Raw genomic sequence first — 18,381 nt, forward strand, 5'->3', positions numbered from 1 at the left:
CACCACTATATGAATAATAATCAAAAACAATTTACGATAAACAATTATAGGAACAGGAATCATAACTTGCTAGAAAACAAGTAAAACATGTCTGAACTGGATATCAAAACTAGCATGCTCTGTAAAACCAAATCATTAGTTATGTGCTGTGCATAAATATCAATTTCTATTTTAGCATGCTTCTTTCATTTTAAAATCTTCCGTCCCATCGCAGGACCCATAAATCATTTGCCCATTACGGGGACCCAAAATCATTTGTTCCGTTACGGGAACCATAAAACTTATCCCATCATAGGATCTATAAAACTCGTCCCATCACAGGACCTATAACACTTGTCCCATCACAGGACCTATACAATTTGTTCCTCTCCGGGAACCTCAAAATCACTTGCTCAGATATAAAAGTATTGGATGATCCCTGGTGAGACAGCTGATCAGGTTATCCTATGAAACTTGTTCCGGAACTCAGAGACTAGCTAGGTCTCTGTCACGGTGGGCTGGTGGTTATAATAGGGTGCGCAACCACTTCGCCTCTTACGCTAACTTCCAGGCCGTTACGGGCCTTCTGTGCACACTCATCCAATTATCTGATCATTTTTATCCAGTTTTCCAAATCACTTACCTATCTCTCGTCAAAACAATTATAACACATCACATTTTCCAAAACATTTTCGTTTTATTCAAAACTTAGAGATAGGTATTTTCAGAAGTTACTTTTCCCCCAAAACACAAGTTAGTAAAACAATTTGAAACCCAGGGGATACGTAACTTAAATCATTCTGTTCCACTATGAGAATAAAACAACATTATATTCATATATATTGAACCATAAAGATATGGTCAGGGGTACTTGCCTTGCAGAGCTTTACAAATATTATCGATTGACCTTGAGCCGACACGGATGCTCAGGCTTTAACGTCTAACCACTAGATTACCCTAGATTCGACTTCAACACTCAGGTCCTTCGATTCGAACCTTACTGAGCTCGTCGACTGTCCACTAGGCTATCCAACGCCAACTCTTGGGCTTTCCGACTAGCACCTACAAAGTCGAAACACCCTAACTTAGACCTTCGAGTATGCTTGACATATCCTCGCTAACCATCTACCCGAACGTTAACAAAACCCGACTCGTAATACTTCATATAATAATACACGTATCAATTAGGGTTCATGTGTTCGAAAGTTGGTTCGGTGTGCGTTTTCAGAAAATAGGTATATTTATCTTTTTTTTTATGAAACTAGGGTTATCGATTTCCGTAAAGTATTTCATCACAACACATAATTAGATTTCGTATAAGGTACGTTAATATAACTGATCAACGTTTTGATAGTCATTGGGTATGGCCTCGTATTCCCATAATTTAATTTTTTCGGAAATCGGGCAGTACCTCCTTTGATTATCGGCTAACCCGTCGAACATCCCGACGTCAAATCAATCACAACCACAACTCAACCCAATCCAAATTCCAACCACCGATAATTCGCAAATTTACAAACATCAATTAAATACACTTATTATTCATTATTATCCGCATTTTATGTCTTAACTCGCATTTTATAATTTTATTCGCAATTTGCATTTTAAATCGTATTTTGTATTTTAAATTGTAGGACTCAGAACAACGTCATCACCGTCCACCGTCGGCTCGCCGAGGCTCATCGCCGACGGTGGTAAAATTCGCGGGTTCCCGTATACCGGACATCCTTCGCAAATTTTACCAATTAAATTAATATTTCTCGCACAAATATGCATACATATATATATTTTTTTTTCAGAAATTTTAATCAAATTATCTTCTTGCAGAAAATAAAATAATTAAAATCAATAAACTTTCAAAACCAACAATTTGATACGAATTAACTCGAATTAGGCAACAACAACAGGGCAACATCACAGACACACGCGCATAGTGGCACGCAGCCACGCGCACAGGGGATAGCCGGCTGCCATGCCGGAAAAACTCAGGCGGTAACCGGATATAGGCAGCACAAAATGCAGGCACAACAAGGAAGAAAACACATCAATTTATATATACACAAGAGCGCGTATACATATATACACAGCAAGTAAATATATATCTAAACGTAGAACAACTGAAGAATAAGCAGGAGGAGAGAGGGCGGCGATTTCGCCGGAAAAAGGGAAAATCAACGGCGGCTTACCAAAAAGTGGAGGGAAAGGAAAAGCCGGGGAAGAGAACTGGAACAAGAAGGAAGGATATGAGGGAGAGAGAGGCACACAAAGTGAGAGAGAGAGAGAGCGGTGAGAGATGAGCGAGAGGAATCGATTGAGGGATTGGGAGGAGGGAGAGAGCCTGGAGAGATAAGGTGGAGAGAATAAGAAATTAGGGTTTTATTCTATTTTTATCGGAATAATTCTGAATTCTGGCACCGAACTTAAGAATTTAACGAGTACACTTACGATAAAATAACTCAAAAATCATGAAAATAGTTTTAAAAATCCCGAAATAATTAGGATTTAATAAAATAAAATTTCTAGGAATTTTAAATCATTTTTTTACAGCGCACATCGGACCCGCGTTTTATAATTAAACAAACCACACGCGAGTCAAATAAATCCCAAATATTTCCGAACTAATTTTAAAATTCTCGAAATATTCCAAACTATATAAAATATGAATTTCATAATTTTTAAAGAATTTTGGAATTAAATACGGATTTAACAAATAATTACAATCAGAAAATCATATATGGCTAAATAATTGATGAAATGTTGATTTCTCAATTTTTAAAAAAACTCCTAAAAATAATTAATAAAATTATGAAGTCATAAAAATGAATTTAGGGATAATCCAAGTATTTATGGAAATAATTCTTGAATAGAATCACATTTAAATACAAAAACAAAACAACACAGCTTCACAACTAATTACACGAATCATCCTCGAACACCATTAATTACATATAAATAATAACAATTTAATATCCAGCTGACTGAACCCATGCACCTATTTTGTTTATGTAATTATTTAATAATTACACATTTAAACAATATTAAAATATATGAGTCGTTATAATCTTCCCCCCTTAAAAAGATTATGTCCTCAGAATATGATTTTTAACCAAACAAGTGAGGATATTTGTCAAGCATATCTGACTGTAACTCCCAAGTAGACTCTTCTACTCGAGGATTCATTCAAAGCATACTCACTATAAATATAAATTCATTCCTAAGGATTCACTCATAATGACCTAGGTTCTGGGTTGATCATTCCACACAGAATAATTTGGATGAGAGTCCATTGGCTCCTACTCAACGGCTTAGTTCAAATCAAAAATATATCGCTTTAACAATAATATGCAGAATACACTATGAATTACTGCAACTTTAATGTCAATGCTAACCCATGAACACTTCATCTATCTTCCTCGATACCTCCAACGGGTACATATATATTTAGGCTCAACTTGCCTCTTCTAACTAAACCTAACCAATTTCATTCAAAGTGAAATGTCGTCAATACCCATGATCCTACTTTTATATCCATACTCTTTCGATGCAAATTCGTCTCCTTTCTTTATCCATCCCAAGCTGCGTCAACTCTTTTTCGAATCAACACCACTACGCCCGTGGTGCGCTGAATTTACTCAGGATCTAACAACATTTCTACACCCATTTTTTCTCAAAAAAGGGAAACTCACACTTATGATTACACAGGGCTTCACCGGGTAGCATTCCCTAATAACATGATAATTATTAACATAGAAAACTCAATCAATGGTAGGTGATTACCACAGGTTCCTTTTAGATTCAAACTATATACTCTCAACATATCTTATATTGCCTGAATCGTCCTTCCACTTTGACCCCTCGTCTACGAATGGTAGGTGGTGCTCATTGTCAATTTAGTTTCCAAACATTCAAACACCTCTTGCTTCTCTCCATCAGTTAAGACTGGAAAGTAATCTCATTTCGTCACTTCTTCCCACCTTCAGAAATTTGAACTTCACATTCCACTTTTCCCTATTCTTTTATTAACTCCTTAGCGATTTTAATCACATTCAATCCTTTCCTTTTATACAGGGCATTTGTTACCACACCAGCTTTGCTTAAATGTTCGTTAATGGAATAATCGAAATCATTGGTTACTCTCAGCCAAAATTCATACTTGAACTTAAAATATAGTTGTTTTTTCTTCTAATCTTCGTAGGAAAATCCTTGGGCATTCCATATGGACCTCCCTGATCTTTGCATAGCTGAGGATGTTATCAATAAATACAATCATGCTTATCCAAGCACTCCTTATACACCATGTTCCCTGACTGATTTATTTGTTATTCCAAATGACATTACCAAAATTTGTGATGCCCATATTTCATTTTAACTGCAGTCTTTGATATGTTCTCAGGCTGGATCTTAAGTCATTCCCTGAGAAATAACACATTCCTTGAATTAAGTCACCTAAATAATCAATTCTTAATAGGGTTACTTATTCCTATTTGTTGTTTTGTTAAACTCCCGGTAATCATTACATACTCTCATAATTTCATCCTTCTTTTCAGCAACATCTCTGGTGTAAATCAAGGAACTAAATCTGGTAGGTTCACTTTCCTCACTAATATCTTTACAATTATCGAACTAATTACTTCGCCCCACTGGCCTTCAAAGAAATTCCAAGGCATGTATATATTACTCAACTTCCTTCAACTTAAGTATTTATTTTTTTTCCTCGTATCTTTACACAAGGTGGATCTACTTTATCTTTTTGGCTTATTAACTTCTTCCTTCGCACAATTGGAAGAGCTTCTTATCTCACTCCATCCTTTTTCAACTCACCCTACCATTGGCTTCCATACACTTTACTATTCGTTTCTCCTGAATTAATCTTTGCCTTATGAAAGGACAACCAATTCGTTACTAAAATCATGTCAACTCTTTAAGCTCAAAGGGTGTCAGGTCAGCTACACTACGAGCGAATTCTAAACGATCGATCTTTTGGTCACTCTGAAAATTCTGTCTCTAGCCGTGCTGGATATTGGCCCTTGGGATGTAATACCTTGAGTAACCGTTCCACAACTCCTTGCAATATGCCCAACCTTCCTACAATGGTAGCAAATAACTCCTGGATTTCCTGGATTACATTCCAACGCAGCATGACCCTTATGACCGCATTTGAAACATTGAACATTCTTTGTTTTTGAATTTAAAAACCACATTAGCATTTAACTTCATATAATTGGAACCGACTTCTACATAACTGACTATTAGCTGATAAAATTAACCAACTTTTCCTTTTAATTGACCAATTGGAGTATCATCTGAAACACCACTAACACATCATAGTATACGTTGTATCTTTAAAAATAGGGTATTTTCCAAAAATTTGGGCAGCATTTCCTCTATATTGCTGACTACTAGTCGGGCTCAAGCCGACACCAACAATTAACCAACAACCATATCAATCCATCAACATCAACCAAACCACCAATAAATATACTAACCATCTTTCACCACTCAACTCCACGGTTCACAGTACTGTGACACATAACATGTTAATAACCATATGTATCACTAACCAACATAATAGAATGAGGTTGGCTATTTCAGCCACATCTACCAACAAGCAACTTCGCAAACTAGGTCAACTTAAGGACCTCTGCTAGGCATCATAATCCAAGTTTCATCCAACCATACTTCTAAAGGCGGTTCCCTATCATTTTCCATAGACTCGACAACCACTGAATTAACTTTTCTAGGACAACAACCTTTTCCAATGGGTTATAAATCCTTTCTGCTGCCATTATTCCAAAATAGCAACCGGATACAGAAATTTTATTTCTCCTGATGGTCCATTCTTCATTTACTTTCCACAACTAGGACGGTCTAACCATAGTGGTTACTGAAGAAAATTCATCGTCATAAAATACCAAACGAAATTTCAAAGTCAAGATAATTCATTCTAAAAGAAACATGAATGAAATGCGGATATAACTGGGAGCAACCATACAAGTACGTAAGATGGCCAATCTTAGTACCATACAGTTTACAACATATAATTCGGTGGCGTCCCACCAGACCCTTTGTCACACAGACAAATAGTCACATCATATGTATTGTTTGCCCCAATCAACCGATAGAACCTCCGAGGAAAGAAATATAAGGGTTCAAGGTATAAACCTCAGTACCGACCCACATTCACTATGAGACTCGGCTGTCATGGCAGCCACTGACTATTAACCTTCCATCTGAACTTTCATGGTTAGATTCGCTTGCTCGAGAAAAGAAACTAGAAACCTCACCTATACATTGCCAATGATACCTATATATAAGGGAGACTTACTAGAATCTAGGGCAGTTCCAGCCAATCCCCAACAAACATCAGGGTTACGCCTTCGAACCATTGACTAAACTCACAGACTCGCTCCTCTGGTTGAGTTGCAGACTCATATCTATCTTGCACTCTTCTGACTCTATTTCTAACCTAAATCAGGGACTCAAACCTGTAGCTCTGATACCAACTGTGACGGCCTCAACCCCGGGGTCAGGAGTTGACGTCATCAATAACAACAATAACAACTTAATATAATCCAACTCAACATTATTATATAAACACAACCCCTTTTTCCAAGATCTTTTCCAGGTATAAGTATGACTTAGGTTACAACCATCACAAAACCAACTTACTAAAGACAATCCTGACAATACTATCTTTGTACAGCAACTCAACAGACCCACTTTGGTCCAACAAAACAACCTCAGAGGAGCCTGACATGGAATAAACTGGAACTCTGCCTTGACCACCACGAAAAAATCCCCTGGGCATCTGCAATACAAATATAAAATATTTTGCAAGGGTGAGCAATAGATTGCTCAGCAGCACCACTATATGAATAATAATCAAAAACAATTTACGATAAACAATTATAGGAATAGAAATCATAACTTTCTAGAAAACAAGTAAAACATATGTGAACTGGATATCAAAACTAGCATGCTCTGTAAAACCAAATCATTAGTTGTGTGCTGTGCATAAATCTAAATTTCTATTTTAGCATGCTTCTTTCTTTTAAAATCTTCCATCCCATCGCAGGACCCATAAATCATTTTCCCATTACGGGGACCCAAAATCAATTGTTCCGTTAAGGGAACCATAAAACTTATCCCATCACAGGATCTATAAAACTAGTCCCATTACAGGACCTATAACACTTGTCCCATCACAGGTCCTATACAATTTGTTCCTCTCCGGGAACCTCAAAATCACTTGCTCAGATATAAAAGTATTGGATGATCCCTGGTGAGACAGCTGATCAGGCTATCCTATGAAACTTGTTCCGGAACTCAGAGACTAGCTAGGTCTCTGTCACGCTGGGATGGTGGTTATAATAGGGTGCGCAACCACTTCGCCTCTTACGCTAACTTCCAGGCCGTTACCGGCCTTCTGCGCACACTCATCCAATTATCTGATCATTTTTATCCAGTTTTCCAAATAACTTACCTATCTCTCGTCAAAACAATTATAACACAGCACATTTTCCAAAACATTTTCGTTTTATTCAAAATTGAGAGATAGGTATTTTCAGAAATTACTTTTCCCCCAAAACACAAGTTAGTAAAACAATTTGAAACCCAGGGGATACGTAACTTAAATCATTATGTTCCACTATGAGAATAAAACAACATTATATTCATATATACTGAACCATAAAGATATGGTCAGGGGTACTTGCCTTGCAGAGCTTTACAAATATTATCGATTGACCTTGAGCCGACACGGACGCTCAGGCTTTAACGTCTAACCACTAGATTACCCTGGATTCGACTTCAACACTCAGGTCCTTCGATTGGAACCTTACTGAGCTCGTCGACTGTCCACTAGGCTATCCAACGCCAACTCTTGGGCCTTCCGACTAGCACCTACAAAGTCGAAACACCCTAACTTAGACCTTCGAGTATGCTTGACATATCCTCGCTAACCATCTAACCGAACGTTAACAAAACCCGACTCGTAATACTTCATATTATAATACACGTATCAATTAGGGTTCATGTCTTCGAAAGTTGGTTCGGTGTGCGTTTTCAGAAAATAGGTATATTTATCTTTTTTTATGAAACTAGGGTTATCGATTTCCGTAAAGTATTTCATCACAACACATAATCAGATTTCGTATAAGGTACGTTAATATAACTGATCAACGTTCTGATAGTCATTGGGTACGGTCTCGTATTCCCGTAATTTAATTTTTCCGGAAATCGGGCATTACCTCCTTTGATTATCGGCTAACTCGTCGAACATCCCGACGTCAAATCAATCACAACCACAACTCAACCCAATCCAAATTCCAACCACCGATAATTCACAAATTTACAAACATCAATTAAATACACTTATTATTCATTATTATCCGCATTTTTATGTCTTAACTCGCATTTTATAATTTTATTCGCAATTTGCATTTTAAATCGTATTTTGTATTTTAAATTGTAGGACTCAGAACAACGTCTTCACCGTCCACCGTCGGCTCGCCGAGGCTCATCGCCGACAGCGGTAAAATTCGCAGGTTCCGTATACCGGACATCCTACGCAAATTTTACCAATTAAATTAATATTTCTCGCACAAATATGCATACATATATATTTTTTTTTTTCCAGAAATTTTAATCAAATTATCTTCTTGCAGAAAATAAAATAATTAAAATCAATAAACTTTCAAAACCAACAATTTGATACGAATTAACTCGAATTAGGCAACAACAACAGGGCAACATCACAGACACATGCGCGTAGTGGCACGCAGCCACGCGCACAGGGGATAGCCGGCTGCCATGCCGGAAAAACTCAGGCGACAACCGGATATAGGCAGCACAAAACACAGGCACAACAAGGAAGAAAACACATCAATTTATATATACACAAGAGCGCGTATACATATATACACAGCAAGTAAATATATATCTAAATGTAGAACAACCGAAGAATAAGCAGGAGGAGAGAGGGTGGCGATTTCCCCAAAAAAAGGGAAAATCAACGGCGGCTTACCAAAAAGTGGAGGGAAAGGAAAAGTCGGGGAAGAGAACTGGAACAAGAAGGAAGGATATGAGGGAGAGAGAGTCACACAAAGTGAGAGAGAGAGAGAGAGAGAGAGAGAGAGAGCGGTGAGAGATGAGCGAGAGGAATCGATTGAGGGATTGGGAGGAGGGAGAGAGCCTGGAGAGATAAGGTGGAGGAGAGAATAATAAATTAGGGTTTTATTCTATTTTTATCGGAATAATTCTGAATTCTGGCACCGAACTTAAGAATTTAACGAGTACACCTACGATAAAATAACTCAAAAATCATGAAAATAGTTTTAAAAATCCCGAAATAATTAGGATTTAATAAAATAAAATTTCCAGAAATTTTAAATCATTTTTTTACAGCACACATCGGACTCGCGTTTTATAATTAAACAAACCACGCGCGAGTCAAATAAATCCCAAAAATTTCCGAACCAATTTTAAAATTCTCGAAATATTCCAAACTATATAAAATATGAATTTCATAATTTTTAAAGAATTTTGGAATTAAATACGGATTTAACAAATAATTACAATCAGAAAATCATATATGGCTAAATAATTGATGAAATGTTGATTTCTCAATTTTAAAAAAACTCCTAAAAATAATTAATAAAATTATGAAGTCATAAAAATGATTTTAGGGATAATCCAAGTATTTATGGAAATAATTCTTGAATAGAATCACATTTAAATACAAAACAAAACAACACAGCTTCACAACTAATTACATGAATCATCCTCGAACACCATTAATTACATATAAATAATAACAATTTAATATCCAGCTGACTGAACCCATACACCTATTTTGTTTATGTAATTATTTAATAATTACACATTTAAACAATATTAAAATATATGAGTCGTTATAACATTCAAAACACGTATCAGAGTATAAAGATCCACATCAGATAACAATCAGCATTTAATGAATTTTCAAATTTTAAGCACATATTACATAGAGATGATACAATCTGTAAATACTGTTCATAAAATCTGATGCATGAGAATAAAAACTAAGCAGATTTAGAGAAAGAACCTGAAACCATTCCAAGTTCATTTACCAATCTTATAAAAGTAGCTTCACATAGTGGTTTTGTGAAGATATCTGCTAGCTGTTGATCTGTTGGAACAAAACGCAATTTTATTGTACCTTCTTCCACATGTTCTCTTATAAAATGGTACCTAATGCTGATGTGCTTTGTCATTGAGTGTTGAACTGGAATAGGGAATTTAGAAAATTCTAACCCATAATCCAGTAACTGACTCTTCATCCAAAGAATCTGTGCACAACGGATTCCTGCAGCAATATATTCTCCTTCTGTAGTTGATGTGGAAATTGACTTCTGTTTCTTGCTAAACCAAGAAACCAATCCGCCTCCAAGAAATTGGCAGCTTCCACTAGTGCTTTTCCTATCTATTTTGCATCCTGCAAAATCTGCATCTGAGTAACCAATTAGCTTAAAATCTGATTCTCTAGGATACCACAATCCCAGATCAGCTGTACCCTTAAGGTACTTAAAAATACTTTTCACAACTATTAAGTGAGGTTCTCTTGGATCAGCCTGAAATCTTGCACAAAGACAGGTAGCATACATGATATTAGGTCTACTTGTAGTTAAATAAAGTAAAGAGTCAATCATACCTCTGTAGTTAGTAATATCTACTGATTTACCAGTATCCTTATCTAACTTGGTTGCAGTGGCCATGGGAGTGGATGCAATTGAACAATCTTGCATTCCAAATTTCTTCAGTAAATTTCTGGTGTACTTGGATTGACAGATAAAAGTTCCTTCTTCATTTTGCTTGACTTGAAGGCCCAGAAAATAGTTGAGTTCTCCCATCATACTCATTTGATATCTTGACTGCATTAGTTTTGCAAACTTCTCACAGAGTTTGGCATTTGTAGAACCAAATATTATATCATCAACATATATCCTTAGCAAAAGTAAGTCCTTTCCATCGTTGAGGTAGAATAAAGTCTTGTCAATTGTGCCTCTGTGAAATCCACTTTCCAGAAGAAATTGAGCTAAAGTCTCATACCATGCTCTTGGAGCTTGCTTAAGGCCATAAAGTGCTTTGTCATGCCTGTAGACATGATTGGGAAATTTAGGATCTACAAAGCCTGGATGTTGTTCAACATATACTTCTTCTTCCAATTCTCCATTAAGAAAAGCACTTTTCACATCCATTTGAAAGACTTTAAACTTTTTGTGAGCAGCATAAGCCAAAAAGATCCTTATGGTTTCTAATCTAGCAACTGGTGCAAATGTTTCATCATAATCCATACCCTCCTGTTGAGAGTAGCCTTTAGAAACTAGCCTTACTTTATTCCTTGTAATTATGCCATCATTATCAGTTTTATTTCTGAACACCCATTTTGTGTCCACAACAGATCTATTCTTTGGTCTTGGCACTAGGGTCCAGACTTTATTTCTTTCAAATTTATTTAACTCTTCCTGCATTGCTTGCACCCAATCAACATCTTGAAGAGTTTCTTCCACTTTCTTTGGTTCAGTCTGAGATAGAAAGGAATGATAGAGAAATTCATTTGAAGTTACAGTTCTAGTTCTGACACCTACTTCAGGATCTCCAATGATTAAATTAGGTGTGTGTGATTTAGTCTACTTTCTTGCAGATGGAAGTTGATCTCTAGAACTGGATCCTCCCCCATGATCCATGTTGTCTCCATCAGAATTTTCTGATGCTCCCACTGTAGTTATGCTCTCTGAGACTTCAGAATTTGAGTTTGATTTTTCAGGAGTTGAAGAATCAGAGCTTCCAGAATTATCAGAATTTAGTTCATTAAAACTAGATGAATCAGCACTTGAAGAGCCAGTGACAGGTTCTGATGCTTCTTTGGAGTCTTGAGATGTGGTAGGATCTTCAGTTTGCTCCCCCTGGACAGGTGCATTTTCTTTTGGAGTTAATACCACAGATTCAATGACATCAGTACTTACAGGTTCAGAGTTTAGGTCATCAGAATTTACAGAATCAGAATTTAAGTCTTCATTCTCAAATCTCAGCTAATCATGGTCATTGAAATCTTCAAGTCTAGTAATCTTCTTATCATCAAAAGAGACATTGATAGATTCCATGACAACCCTTGTTCTTAAATTGTAGACTCTGAAGGCTTTTGTAGAAAGTGGATATCCAACAAAAATTACTTCATCGGCTTTTAGATCGAATTTTGACAGCTGCTCAGGATGAGTCTTAAGAACAAAACACTTACAACCAAATACATGAAAGTATTTCAGATTTGGCTTCTTTTTCTTCACCATCTCATATGGTGTTTTTCCATGCTTGTTTATGAGTGTAGCATTCGGTGTAAAATAAGCAGTCTGCACAGCTTCAGCCCAAAAATAGGTTGGCAACTTTTCTTCATCAAGCATAGTTCGTGCAGCTTCAATGAGAGTTATGTTCTTTCTTTCTACAACTCCATTTTGCTGTGTAGTTCCAGGTGCATAAAATTCTTGTTTGATTCCATGCTCTTTGCAGAACTCTTCCATAATCGAATTCTTGAACTCAGTGCCATTATCACTCCTTATTATTTTAACAGAATTTTTGACCAACTTATCCAGCTGTCTGACATGATCAGTTAGAGTAAATGCAGTTTCATTCTTCTTGTGCAAGAAGTACACCCAAGTGTACCTTGTGAACTCATCCACTATAACCATAACATATTTCTTCTTTGTAATAGACATGACATTGACTGGACCAAATAGATCAACATGCAGTAGGTGATAAGGCTCAAGAATTGATGACTCAGTTTTGCTCTTGAAAGAAGATTTTCTTTGTTTTGCCTTTTGACATGAATCACAAAGGCCATTAGGAGCAAATACTGATTTTGGCAGTTCTCTCACAAGATCTTTCTTTACAAGCTCATTTATGTTGTTGAAGTTTAAATGAGGGAGTCATTTGTGCTAATTCTAGCTTTCTTCAATTGATGCTCTACTCAACAGACAGATCGCAGAACCATCAGTACTTGTTGAAAGTCTGGCTTCATTAATGTTATCATGCCTGTAACCTTTCAGACCACTTTGCCTATAGAATTGCTTATAACTTCACAGTGTTCTTCAAAGAAATCTACATGATAACCTCTGTCACAGATTTGACTTATACTCAACAGATTGTGTTTAAGTCCCGAGACCAGAGCTACTATTTCAATGATGATATTCCCAAGATTAATATTGCCATATCCCAGAGTTTTTCCCATGTTGCCATCTCCATAAGAAACTTCTGGGCCAGCTTTCTCCATAAAGTCTGAGAGCAGGGCTTTATTTCCAGTCATATATCTTGAACATCCACTATCCAGTACTAGGATGTTTTTCCTGTTGCCCTGCAATCACGAAGACCACTAATGGTTAGTTTTAAGGACCCATACTTGCTTGGATCCTTTGACCTTATTAAGTTTGTTAGCATTTGCAGCGGATTTAGTATCAGAGTTTATACTAATATGTTGTTTATTAGAACTTATATCAGACTTTGCTTCAGGTTTTACACTAGAAGGAATTAAAGCAACTTTCTTCAAAGAAGGTTTTATTTGATAATAATCATAGTATAAACTATGATATTCCTTACAAGTATAAATGGAATGCCATAAACTACCACAATGAAAACAAGGATTTTGTGGCTTAAACCTAACAGACTGACTCTTAACTCCTGACTTAGGAGATAAAAAGTTTATAGATTCTTATTCTTTCTGCAAAAACAAGCAAGATGGTTAAAGTTTCCACAGTTATAACATTTCTTTCTAGGAGCATTAGGAACAGGCATATAATTATTGCTTTTATTCACAACTTCTTTTCCATTCCTATTTTTCCTAGCTGCCTTAACCTTGTTGACATTCCTTATTTCTTCCAGCTTATGCTTAAGCTGCGTCTTTGTCATTAAGCCTATGTTGACTTCAGCTGGTTTATCCTGTTCTAATTTGTCAAAAATTGACTTCTTCTTAACTTTTGTCACAGACTCTTTCATCTTTTCAGAATCAGATTTTACAGTTTTAGCTACAAACTTAACAGGATTTACCTTTGGCTTAACAGTTTGTTTAACAACAATTGGCTCAATTTGTTTCGTTCCCTTTTCACTTTTGTCATCTCCATAACCTAATCCCTCTTTCCAGTTTCCACTATTTAATATATTCTGAGTTATTCTGCCAGAGTTAGTCCAAGTCCTGATAATCTCTTTTTCTTTTTCTAACTCAGTTTTTAGAGATTTATTCAATTTCAGCAATTCATCTCTAACATAAAAAGCATCATCTCTCTCTTTCTGAGTTTGATGGAACATAACTAACTCCTTTTCTAAATAATCATTCCTTTTCTTAAAAGCAAGATTTTCAGAAGTTAATCTTTCACATGTTAAAGTTTGATCTCTGTAGCTAATAAACATGGTTTTAAGATATAATGTCAACTCAGTAATATCATCAGTATGAAAGGCATAAGTTGTTTAAGGTACCTTTAACTCAGCAGTTTCAGGGCTGCCATCAGCATTTGCCATCAAGGCATAGTTCACCTCATCTTCGGAATCTGAAGTATATGTCCAGCTTTTCATCTTTGTGACAAGTGCCTTGCCTTTGTCACTCTTTCCTTTCTTGGAGTCAGGAGATATGTGGCCTCTTTCACCATAATTGTAGCATTTGACATTTGAGTAATCTCCTCTGTCAGACTTTTCTCCTCTGCCTTTACATTTTCTGAAACCCTTCTTACCAGAACTTCCACTTTTCCTGGAAAACTTCTTTCCTCTTCTGAATTTCCTGTAGGCTATCTTTGTGATACCCTTCACCATAAGAGCACACAATTTCATCATCTCTTCATCAGCATCTACTTCAGGTAAACTTTCAGTTTCTGAATCATCATCATCAGAACTTGATGATTCTGAATCAGACTTTGTGATGAGAGCTTCTCCTTTGCCTTTCTTTGAGACAGTCACTTTAGGGAATTCCTCCTCAGCCTTAAGAGCAACTGTCCTTGACTTTCTCCCTTGTCTCTTGCTTCTTTGATCCATCTCAAGTTCATAAGTCTTGAGCATACCATAAATTTCATCAAGAGTAGTTTCATCAAGAGCATAGTTGTCTCTTATAATAGTAGCCTTCAAATCCCAACTTTCAGGAAGAGCTAAAAGGAATTTTAGATTTGAATCTTCAAGATCATATTCCTTGTCCACCAGTGACATATCATTCAAGAGTTTGACAAATCTTCCATATAAGTCAGTTAATGACTCATCACTTTTTGAGTCAAAGTGTTCGTACTCTTGAGTGAGTATAATCCTCCTATTTTTCTTGATTGCATCAGTTCCCTAACACCTTGTCTCCAAAGCATCCCATATCTCCTTTGCAGTCTTACAGTGAATTACCTTATTTGACATAACATTATCAAGGGTACTATGCAGCAAATGCCTTACCTTTGCATCCTTGGCAATAGATGAGATATCTTCAGATGTGTATTAACTTTTCTCCTTTGGTACGGTTTTTGCTGGATGATCTGCAACTATAACATAGAGCTTATGAGGTCCTTCATTAATTCTGTCAAGATATTCTGGATCTGTAGCTTCCAGAAACATAGCCATCTTCACTTTCGAGAACTCAGTTCTCTGCATACTTTTGATCTTTTGGCAGTCTGTCTTATGTCAGTTTCACATATTAATAATGTGAACTAATAATTTGTCACACCCTCAAACCTGAGGTCCTGATTTAGGAATCATAACACATATTAAACAACATAATTAATATAATAATTAACTCTCGAGACTTTAACAAGATCTATACAGGATAGCGTAAGAAACAAAATCACCACTACCAACCAAGAGTTTAAAATTACATAACCAACTTGTTAGGTCACACATCACTGTAGAAGGGGGTTGAATATAGTGTAGAATACAATCAAATCGATTTAAAGCATAAGTAACAGAAAACAGATATATTCAATATAACAAACTCTGTTACAATGGAACTGTTCTCTCTCAGTGATGAACAAATATCACGAGAGTTGTTAGGTTACAATATATGATCTTCTCGATGATCGTAACTCTTATAGAGTAAACCTATGTCTGTGTTTATATAGACACACAGCTACAAGATAACTTCTAGTTGATATGAAATATAATTTTATCTCCTAAAATATATCAACCAGATATCTTATATAATTCTTCTAGTCCTCGAACTCTTTCCATGCATATCGTATTCCGTATTAGTTTCGATCTTCTTTCCTATAAATCAGCTTCCTTCCTTAACTTTTAGTCCTCCAGTACTTAAGTTCTGATATCCATCTTCTAATATTATCTTCTGATAATCTAAGTCCCGATATCCTTAAGTCCTGACTTCCAGTAAGTCCTGATTTCAGTAAGAACTGATATTTCCTGTTAGTTAAGATCTGAAAACTAAACATGAAACATATTAGACATGACATCTCAAATATATCCAACACAACTTATTAATTTTAAAAGTTTACAACTCTGATTTGGAATTGCCTAGAAACCCATATGTATATGGAACCAAAAAGTTTACACAAACAAAACTAAAGCGATCCTCCTACTTTCCATCTACTTGCGCTGGAACAGAAAACCTAACAGTCTGTAAGGGGCCGTTATAAACACTCTTATGTGATGTGCGTCTAAGGATTGCCATCTTCTTGCTTAACTTCCAAGGTTTGATTAAAACAAAATAAATGAGCAACAGGGCTCAACAAGTAATTATGATAACAATTACATTAAATAATCTTGGCAACAAAGGTCTATTTAACCATCTTAACTTAAGGGTCGGTATGGTTTAGGGTTTAATCCGAGGCTTGTGAAGAGATTAATAAACAGGATTCGACAACTCATTTCCAAATATCTTTCTTTTCAAAACATTTTCATTTCTCGTCATTTAAAAATTAAAAAAAACCACTATATTCTTGGTAAAACACTGTTATTGCACAAATATCGCTTCTTAAAAGAAATTTAGTAAGTTTCAATTGGAGTGTATAACAGTACATAATTAAATAATATGGGTGATCAGTCCGTACTGACCTATATCTGGTCATTAAAGGTACCTAAGGCTCTATTTTGGCCTATATACATATACCAGTCCAAAACCGGATTCAATAACTCATCGGTCAATCTCCGGCTCTATACACTTGGTTGGACTATTGTTACATGACCGCTTACACCTCCAATATTTAAAATTTCAAAGAAAGTGTTGGATATATTTGAGAAGTCATGTCTAATAAGTTTCATGTTTAGTTTTCAGATCTTAACAAACAGGAAATATCAGTACTTACTGGAATCAGTACTTACTGGAAGTCATGACTTAGTGTCATATCAGGACTTAAGGTCATATCAGAACTTAAGTAAGGGAGGACTTACTGTTAGGGAAGGAAGCTGATTAACAGTAGAAAATCGAGACTAATACAAGAAGAAGATATGCAAGGAAAGAGTTAGAGGACTAGAAGAATTATATAAGATATCTGATTGATATATTTTAGGAGACAGAATTATATTCCATATCAATTAGAAGTTATCTTGTAACTGTGTATTATATAAACACAGACATGGGTTTACACTATGTGTTATCATTATCGAGAAGATCATACATTGTAACCTAGCAGCTCTCGTGATATTTGTTCATCACTGAGAGAGGACAGTTCCATTGTAACAGAGTTTATTATATCGAATACATCTATTTTCTTTTACTTATGTTCTAAATCGATTTGATTGTATTCTACAATGTATTCAACCCCCTTCTACAGTGTTTTCTGACCTAACAAGTGGTATCAGAGCCTATCTGTTAACACAGATACAGTAAAGATCCAAAACAATCATGTTTGAAGAAGCAAAAAATCCAACCAAGCCCGCTAAAACTGAAGAAACTTCGAAGACTCAAACCCAGAGTCGATATGAGACTATTAGGGTTCCCATGTTGAGACCTTCTGAGTATCCCATATGGAAAGCGAAGATGGCTATATTTCTGGAAGCTACAGATCTAGAATACCTTGACAAAATTAATGAAGGACCACATAAGCCGACCAAGCTCTCTGTTGTACTTGCAGATCAGCCAGCAAAGACTGTACCAAAGGAGAAAAGTGAGTATACAGCTGAAGACATCTCATCTATTGCCAAGGATGCAAAGGTAAGGCATTTGCTGCATAGTGCCGTTGATAATGTCATGTCAAACAGGGTAATTCACTACAAGACTGCAAAGGAGATATGGGATGCTTTGGAGACAAGATGCCAGGGAACTGATGTAATCAAGAAGAACAGGAGGACTATACTCACTCAAGAGTATGAGCACTTTGACTCAAGAAGTGATGAGTCATTAACTGACTTATATGACAGGTTTGTCAAACTCTTGAATGATCTGTCACTGGTGGACAAGGAATATGA

Source organism: Apium graveolens, chromosome 2 (genome assembly GCF_009905375.1).
Source record: "Apium graveolens cultivar Ventura chromosome 2, ASM990537v1, whole genome shotgun sequence".
In the NCBI taxonomy this organism is placed as follows: Eukaryota; Viridiplantae; Streptophyta; class Magnoliopsida; order Apiales; family Apiaceae; genus Apium; species Apium graveolens.